The sequence below is a fragment of the Octopus bimaculoides genome, chromosome 4 (assembly GCF_001194135.2).
Source record: "Octopus bimaculoides isolate UCB-OBI-ISO-001 chromosome 4, ASM119413v2, whole genome shotgun sequence".
NCBI lineage: Eukaryota > Metazoa > Mollusca > Cephalopoda > Octopoda > Octopodidae > Octopus > Octopus bimaculoides.
The window spans coordinates 145,953,277-145,962,103 of NC_068984.1; the positions used below are offsets into that span (position 1 = coordinate 145,953,277).

At 40.3% G+C, this 8,827-nt stretch overlaps 1 protein-coding gene across 1 annotated transcript in view; it reads left to right on the top strand.

Annotated features, from left to right (window-relative positions):
• The first annotated feature begins 2,067 nt into the window (after positions 1 to 2,067).
• Positions 2,068 to 8,827, top strand: part of LOC106873644 (calcium-binding mitochondrial carrier protein SCaMC-1) — a 16,627-nt gene continuing 9,867 nt past the window's right edge. The window contains exon 1 of the mRNA XM_014921092.2: positions 2,068 to 2,753. The gene's annotated coding sequence lies outside the window, so the exon portion shown is untranslated. The remainder of the gene's footprint in view (positions 2,754 to 8,827) is intronic.

Below are 8,827 nucleotides of genomic sequence, written 5' to 3' on the forward strand. Positions count from 1 at the left end.
GGTCGAATGCGGGCCAGGCCGGCTGGCCATTTGGAGGGAGCTGAGGACAGGCATTGCTGATCAGATTGCCCGCATTCTGAACGGGATATTCTTGGAGAGGGATCCCGTGGAAGAACTGCTGATGGACAACGGGGCGGCGTTTCGTTCGGAAGCGTTGGGGAAGGTGCGACGATTGTTCAGAGCGGCGTATAGGCCGAGTGGCAACGGAATCGTAGAGAGGCACTATCGGACGATCAAGGCGAGGGAAACGAGGCACCTGGCTTGAGAAGATCTCGACGCGTAAGGCGCCCGCCCGGTTGGATGGCGGACGTGATCTTTAAGATCAGGGTGGCGTGTGGTATGACGTCAGCAACTGGGGAGCTGACCGCTGACCGGAAGGGGAAGAGGGAGCCTCGATTGGGATTTCGTGCCCTTTTCGAGCGGGGTTGTTGTGACGAGAGGTCGTGCCAAGCGATCGTCCAGGTGTTGAGAGAAGCAGCTGCTATTTCTAGCATTCTTCGGGTCGGGGCCAGGCGCGAGGATCGGATACCGCAGGACAGACTCGTACAAAGGAAAGAAAACGAGGTAAGCCGATTACTTCTACTCACACGCATACACCACACACACCAGTGCAGTCTTCTCTCATGCACACTACATCTGATGCCTCGTATACCCAGTTTTTCTCTCAACTTACACCCTGTCCTATATAATGCACACTAACCTTACCCATCCAGCAGTGCATACTGGCTTCGTTTCTTTCAAGCCTTCGCATGTCCTTAGTTGTGGCAGCCCATGTCTCCCTGCCATATAACAGTTGTTTGTACACAGGCATCGTACAATCTGCCTTTCACTCTGAGGGAGAGGCCCTTCATTACTAACAGAGGTACTAGCTCTCTGAACTTTGCCCCCACCTATTTGTATTCTAGCAGCTATGCTTTTGGAACCACCTCCATCACTGCTAACTTGATCACCTAAGTAACAGAAACTGCCTGCTACTTCCAAGGATTCCCCTTGACATTTGAGGTGGTGGGAGTCTATTTGTTTTTGTTCTTTCCTGGTGTTTAATGTACCTGCACATTGCTACATGTAAAACCTACTTTCTCTGTTAATCTTCCAGTGATATTACTGTTCCTCTTATGTGCCCATAGCTTGCACTGGGTACATCTTATGGAGTTTCTACCGGCATAGCTAACAGGAGTAAGAGGAGCGACCTCTCCCAGCGAGAATATTTTTCAAAATTGGTGCTTTTTAGAAAATATATAAACAATCAATTAAAAATTGTTTGGGGTGTGTCACGGTTCCCCTAGGTTTAGAACCTGGCTACACTCATACTTCAGCTGCTGGTATTCGCGATTGTTCTCTATCGGTCATCGACCAGTAACCGATTTTCAGTAAAGGAGAGGTCGCTGAAAAACCCAAACCGTTGTCTCCATTTCGGGTTTTTCATCACTATCCTCACCTTTGGTCAATAAGTATAACGAGACAAACTCCTAGAAATAAACAAAGATGCGCGCATGCGGTTGAAGTAGGTTCAAAGAGGCAGTTGAGGAGTGGAAATCTGAAGAATTTATCCCACGAGAAAGTTTTTCACTTTCATTGTTAATATTTTTCTCAATGTGCTTGAGTGTTTTAATAATTGATGTAACCACATGTTTCCTGGTTCAGTCCCACTTCCTGGCACCTTGGACAAGTATCTTCTACCATAGTCCCGAGTCAAGCAAAGCCCTGTCAGTGGATTTGGCAGACGTGTGTGCGCGTGTGCGCGCGTGTCCGATCGCCACTTGACAATCAGTGTTGGTTTGTTTACGTGCCCGTAACTTAGCGGTTCAGCACATGAACCACGATAAAATAAGCACCAGGCTTTATCAAAATAAGAAACGGGATCGGTTTGTTCGAGTAAAAACATACCTCCAAGGTGGTGCCCCAGAATGGCCGCAGTCTAATGACTGCGGCAGGTCAAAAACGAAAGATATGTAGATATACTCGCACGTACGCACTTCCATTCATTTGTAAACATTAAACAAGGAGAGAGGGAGGGGGGAGAGGAAGATTTTAGTAAGTTTGGAACCGGATGAAAGAACATGATGCAAAGGAATGGCCGTTTCGGGGCGACGATCTGATGTTTGTTTCGCCTTTTATTACGTAAACCTTGTTGCCAGAATTTTTGACCGCCTCAGTATCCATACGTGCGTGTGTGTCCGGCTGTATGTGCGTGTGTGAGTATGTCCGGCTGTGTGTGTGTGTGTGTGTGTGCGTGAGTGCGTATGTCCGGGTGTGTGTACGTGTGTCCATGTGTGTGTGTGCGTGTGTCCGTGTGTGTGTGTGTTTGCGTTGGTTTTTGCGACGAATGAATATAACTGTGAAGACTGGTTTTTCTTTTGGTATCATTAAATAGTTTTTTCCAGTTATTCTTTTTTTATTTTTAATTGTTCCACTGTTTGGGAGAAAAGTGTAACAAAAAAAACTATATAACTTATATGGTTATACAAGACAAAGAATTAATTAGTCATTTTCGGAAATTACAAGAACGAACGTCGCAAACATTGACTTTACGGAGAACAAAAACGACAGCACCATCACCACCACCACCACCACCATCAGCAACCACAACAACAACAATATTAGTAGCAGTAAGAGCACCACCGGCGACACCATCCACAACAATGGTTGTAGCAACGACAACAACATCGAAGTGGGATATAAATTGAAGAGCTGCCGCTAGAATTGCCATTCTGCTGATTGAGAGACGAAACGACGGGTCTTGCTCAAGAAACGTAAGTAATCCCAAAATATTTCATTTCAATCTACCGCGCCAGTTTCTACATCATGTTTAGCCTTTCTAATAATAACAACAATAATAATAATAATAATAATAATGATAATAATAATAATAATAATATGAGAATGATTCCTGGATTACAATTCATACAAAAAGAAAGTGCAAAAGATTGTTTTACGAGTCACACGTATTGAGAAGAGCATCGTCGCAGTGGGTTTTTTTTGTTTTGTTTTCTATTTTCTTTCTTTTCTTTTTTGTTTTTCTTCTCTTTTTTCTTTCATTTTCGATATTTTTTTTAATTTCTTTCTTTTTCTTTTTCTTTTTTTCTATCACGTAACTTTGTAAATGAACAATCTGATGTGTTTATTTTAATGGCCTGCCAATGTATACAGAGAGTTTTTTGCCCTGGGTGTCGGGAAGACACTCAGCAAGAAATGGGAACAAAATTGAAAGAAAGACACAATAATAATAATAGATTATTATTATTATTATTATTATTATTATTATTATTATTATTACCATTGCCTTTCCACAACTCCTAACGCTGGAGATGTACTGTGGTGTCAGCTGTTCCCTACCAGTGAACTAAGGTAGCACCCCTTATTTTTCGAGCACCTTCCGGAGTATTCGAGTGGTTCCAAGCAGTGTTGTTTTCTGCAAGTGCTCCACCCTTATTGCAGCCCCTATCTGTTCCATGTACTTCTCGAGATGTTTGCTCACTGTTCCCAGGGCTCTGGCGATTATTGGGTACTATTGCCACCTTTTTCATCGACCACAACTGCTTAACTTCCCAAGCTAACCTGTCATATCTCTCGACTTTTCTTTCTTCCTTATCGCATTCCTTGTTGTCAGCTGGGCATGCTATGATTATTATTATTATTATTATTATTATTATTATTATTATTATTATTATTATTATTATTATTATTATTGTGCATACTATCCGCATTTTCTCAAATGACGTAGTCATGGAATTTGGAATAGAAAAGTGCGCTATATTGAAAATGAAACGAGGAAGACGTGAAAGAAATCAGGAAATTGAAATGCAAACAATGGGCAAAGAATGAGAGCAGTTGAGTAAGAACAGTGGTATAAGTACTTGGGAAGACTGGAAGTAGACGAGATAACAAATGAAGAAATGAAACAAATGGGAGTACACAAGGAGACTAAGGAAATTATTATAGTCAAAGCTGAATTCCAAAAATCTTTTTGAAGCAATAAATTAAAGAGAAGTACCCTAATCAGACATGAACCAGAAACGAAATAAAGAAACTTGACAGAAAAACTAGGAAGTTGTTGACGATGTATGGAGCCCACCATCCGAAAGCTGATATCAACCGTCTGTACCTGAGGAGAGACCAGGATGGAATAGAGGCTTAATAGCAGTAGAGGAATGTGTATAGATGGAAAGAAAAAAGTCTAGTAGAATACTTACAGAGCAGCACAGAAAAACTATTAAAGACAGTTAGTAAAGAACAGGTGATGACACGCGTAATAGGGGAAAAGGACAAGAACGAAATACAAAGAGAGCACGTCAGACAGATCGAAGAGAAACCTTTAGACGGCCAATTTTGGAGAGCCCCTGAAGACGCATAGGGAACAAAATCCTGAGCTTTGTTTTAAAAGGGGGCAATTTAAAAAAGAAACAGAGCTTAACTGTAGCAGCCCAACATCAAGCGATAAAAACAAACAACTTGAAGAAAAATATATATGGAGAGAATGTGTCAGAAAAACGTGGAGCCTGTAGAACTTGGAACGAGACAGTGGCACACTTTGTGACAGAATGCCTCAAGTTGGCACAGGAAGAATATAAGAAATGGAGGCACGACCAGATTTTAAAAGTTTTGCACTGGAAACTGTGCCAGAAATGGGGCTTTGAAGCTGGAAACACATGGGACAATCACGGAGTCGAAAGAGTTCTGGAGTCGGAGAAATGTAAGATTTTGTGGGATTTTTCTATTCAAATGGACAAGAAGTTAGAATATAATAAATCGGACATAACAATTATACACGCAAAACATCCAATGAAGCAGCACGCATAGCTCCGCCTTTTGTAAAAGATTTCTCTCCATGCAGCATCCAATTGCTCCATTCCTCTCTCATTATCTTTAAATGGTTTGTTTAGACTGACGTCTTGTGGCTGCAGTAAAGAGGTCAGACCACCAGGTATAACTGCAATATCAGTATTATTTCGTGATAATCTGGCCTTAGTGTTCTGTTATGTGGCTACGAAACATATCTCAAACCAATAGACTTCTTTCCTTTTTTATCCCACCCGGACGTCTGCTCCAAATATTTTCTATCCACAATTTTACGCCATTCTCATCCATCCATCTTTTTTCGTGAAAATGAACAAATACTCAAGAAGGAAAATTTATTTTAGGCTTAGTTTTTCGCTTAAAAATTATCATGGGTTTCAGTTTCGTTCCGTTAGCCATGCACGATAACACGACCGTAAACCTTGTCTTTTCATGACCCATGCCTCTAACATGCACGGTTTTTGCGCCTTTCTTGTCAACCGTTCTGTCACCCGTCATATCAAAGTTTAATGGGGTCTCATCTATGTTTCTGATACATGACATAAGAAGATGATGTTTTTGCCTCATCCCAATAATAAATCGATGAAAATTGGTAACTTTATGGTCAAGGTCTCTTGGTAGCTTTTGAGCGATTTTCGTTTTTTGTCGTATCACAAGATTCTTTCTCTTCCTGAAACGACTGCACCAGCCTACTGCTTTCGTCTTGGTTGGCTTTTGCCCATATTAATGCATATGATCTTATTTTATTTCGTGTTACTACGTATCCATCCTGTCTCAGTTCAAGTACCCACTTTCAAACATGATCTCCCAACTCTGGTCATCGAGAGCTTCCGCTTCTCATTGCACATTTCACTTTTGACATGTTTCTTAAATTATCTTCATTCTTTCCCCAATGTCTTACCAGCTTATCAGTCACATCAAATGTTCTCACAGCAGCACAGTTGTCAGATGCATTGGCAACTTCAACAACTTTCAGTTTAAAACTTTGCTTCGTATTTTCTTCGTTTGTTTGTTTGTTTGTTTGTTTGTTTGTTTTCTTTTGGCTGCTCCAGGTCGAGTATAAAAAAATATTTAAAGAATTGTATCTGGTTGGTAGGAGAATCAAGGACAGATTGAATCAGAGAGAAAATGAAGTGAAAACAACATTGTAGTTGAATCGCCTTAAACAGAAGAAGAAGAATGCTGTTTGTTGATATAATGAGTTCGTCAGTCGTCAGCTGCTTTGAAAGTTTCAAATAGTTCAGCCGCATGAACACGTCTTTGTTTATGACATTACGATCGACAGCGCTAAAGAAACGATCTCTTCCATCATCTTATACAAATTTATGTTATTACTATATATTGTTTCATGTCTTAACTTTCAAGGATATGTTAAGTAAAATAACATTTCTAATAACATCGTCTTTAATTAATATCCAGTATTTTATATGATATGGTAACTTTTACACTGTTGCTTAGGCTATCCTTAAACTTAGGCGAGTTTTGTATTTTAAAGGTCGTCTTATACTTCATATATTAGCTAATGTCATGAACATTTACTCGGATTTTCGGGTCGTCTTATTTGTAGGTCGCCTTATATACTGAAATGTACGGTAATCTGGTATGGTATGTAAAGGTGTGAGAGAAATAATCTGGTATGGTATGTAAAGGTGTGAGAGAAATAATCTGGTATGGTATGTAAAGGTGTGAGAGAAATAATCTGGTATGGTATGTAAAGGTGTGAGAGAAATAATCTGGTATGGTATGTAAAGGTGTGAGAGAAATAATCTGGTATGGTATGTAAAGGTGTGAGAGAAATAATCTGGTATGGTATGTAAAGGTGTGAGAGAAATAATCTGGTATGGTATGTAAAGGTGTGAAAGAAATAATCTGGTATGGTATGTAAAGGTGTGAGAGATATAATCTGGTATGGTATGTAAAAAATTGAAAGGAGAGATCGATGATAGGAGTAAGAAGGATGGAAGTCCTAAGCAGTGTTGAAGCAAATGAAAAGGAAGGCTTTGAAAAAGACAGACAGAAAGACACCTTGAATAGATGGAAGGGAAAAAATGGCCAATTCCAATGCTTGAGACAATTGACAGGGTCTGGGAATGAACTAGAAAAAGCGACTGGAAAGTTGAAACTGAAGCTCTTATTTTCGCAGCCCAAGATAGACAACGGGAATGAGCTTCTATCAAGTTCAATATTCTTTTCTACTCTAGGCACAAGGCCAGAAATTTTGGGGGAGGGGGCAGTCGATTAGATCAATTCCAGTACGCAACTGGTACTTAATTTATCGACCCCGAAAGGATGACAGGCAAAGTCGACCTCGGCGGAATTTGATATCAAGTTCAATATTGACAAGTCAGTGACTTTCCTGTTTTGAAGGTTGAAAAAGGTGAAACAATTAACCACATTATTAGTGACTGTTAGACGCTTGCACCAAAAGTGTACAAGAGAACCATTGCCAGGTTGGTTCACTGGAAGTTCTGTCATAAGCACCAACCGAAAAGTGTTGTTGAAAATGAACAATATAAGATCTTGTGGGACATGACCATCAAGTGTGATCGTCTTACCGTGGCTAGAAAAGCTGGCATTGTTGTCGTAAAAAATAAAAACAAAGTAATCATTGTGTATATTGCTTCATCGTGGGACCACGGTGAATGAAAAGGAAAGTGAGAAAATGGAGAAATATGACGAAAATCTTCAGCAGCCAATTTAATCGCTCAAATGTTCGTGTCATGTGATAATACTCAATATTTATTAAGTTACAGTTATGGTGGTTTGGCTGAATGGTCAGAGCATTGGACAAAATACTTTTTACGTTCTTAGTTCGAATCTGGCCTTACTATTTTTTTTTTCTTTCCGGGTCGTTGTTGTTTAACCCGAGATCAACATTGATTTAGCTAACTTTTTGGGTCAAAAGCATTCCAGCCATGGCCATCCTGTTTACATTTTGCAATGTGTCCTTCTGAGTTTAAGTGGTTAAGTGGTGGGAGAGGTTTGGCTGCTATTCGATCAGCCACTCGCGTAGAGGCTCTCTCACATGAAGAGGACGGTGGACAAGTAGATTCGGCAAGTGGGTGGGGGACAAGTAGAATTGTGGTACTTAATTAAATACGTCCTCAATAGGTTGCAGAAAACAATACGCAATTTAGTGTTACAACATTTCAAGTCACTTCATTATCAACCCACAAAACTCTTTTTACAGGCTACACAGAATTTGGGGTGATTGCAATCCCAAAACGTTTTTAAAGTCTGCTACTTATTCTACCGGTATTTTTTGCCAAGCTGCTAAGTTACGGTGATGTAAACAAACTAACACTGGTTGTCAAGCGGTGGGGGAATACAAACACAAACACAGACACGCGCACACATATATGCATATATATATATATATATATATGTATGGAGTATACCTGCCTAAGTTGCCACACAGTTGGACTGAACCCGGAACCATGTGGGAAGCAGATTTCTTACCACAGCCATGCCTGCGCCTACATAATATGTATATAATGTGAGTGTGCGCGCGCGTGCCTGTGTGTGTATATGTACTTGCGTGTGTGTGCTCATGTATATGTATGCGTGCATGTGTGCATGTGTTCGTGCGTGCGTGCGCGCGTGTGAAAAGGCCGATGAACACAAATAGTCTTAATGAGCATGAGTGGTGTAATAGTCTTATCATGACAGCTGTTTCGGATGAAGCATGACTTAGGCCATAAACATGTCTGTTATGAAATAAAGACCCATAATGAAAGATCTCGTGATGGTCATCACCTAATTTTACCATTGACAGGTATACCAATATCTAAACTGGACTCCACTGCTTAGTGCCAAACGTCCTACAACCCCCCCCCCCAACCTAGAATTAGAGTCAGATACTGCGATAGCTTAGGGATCGAAGGTTCACAGCTTATCAATGTAAACATATTCGAGAAACACTTGAACATTGAATTTAGCTTAGTTATAAAATTACATCTCACAACAGCTAAAAACATCTTTTTCCGCTTATTATGGCATATATCTTCAAAATTCTTCATTAAATCAAACC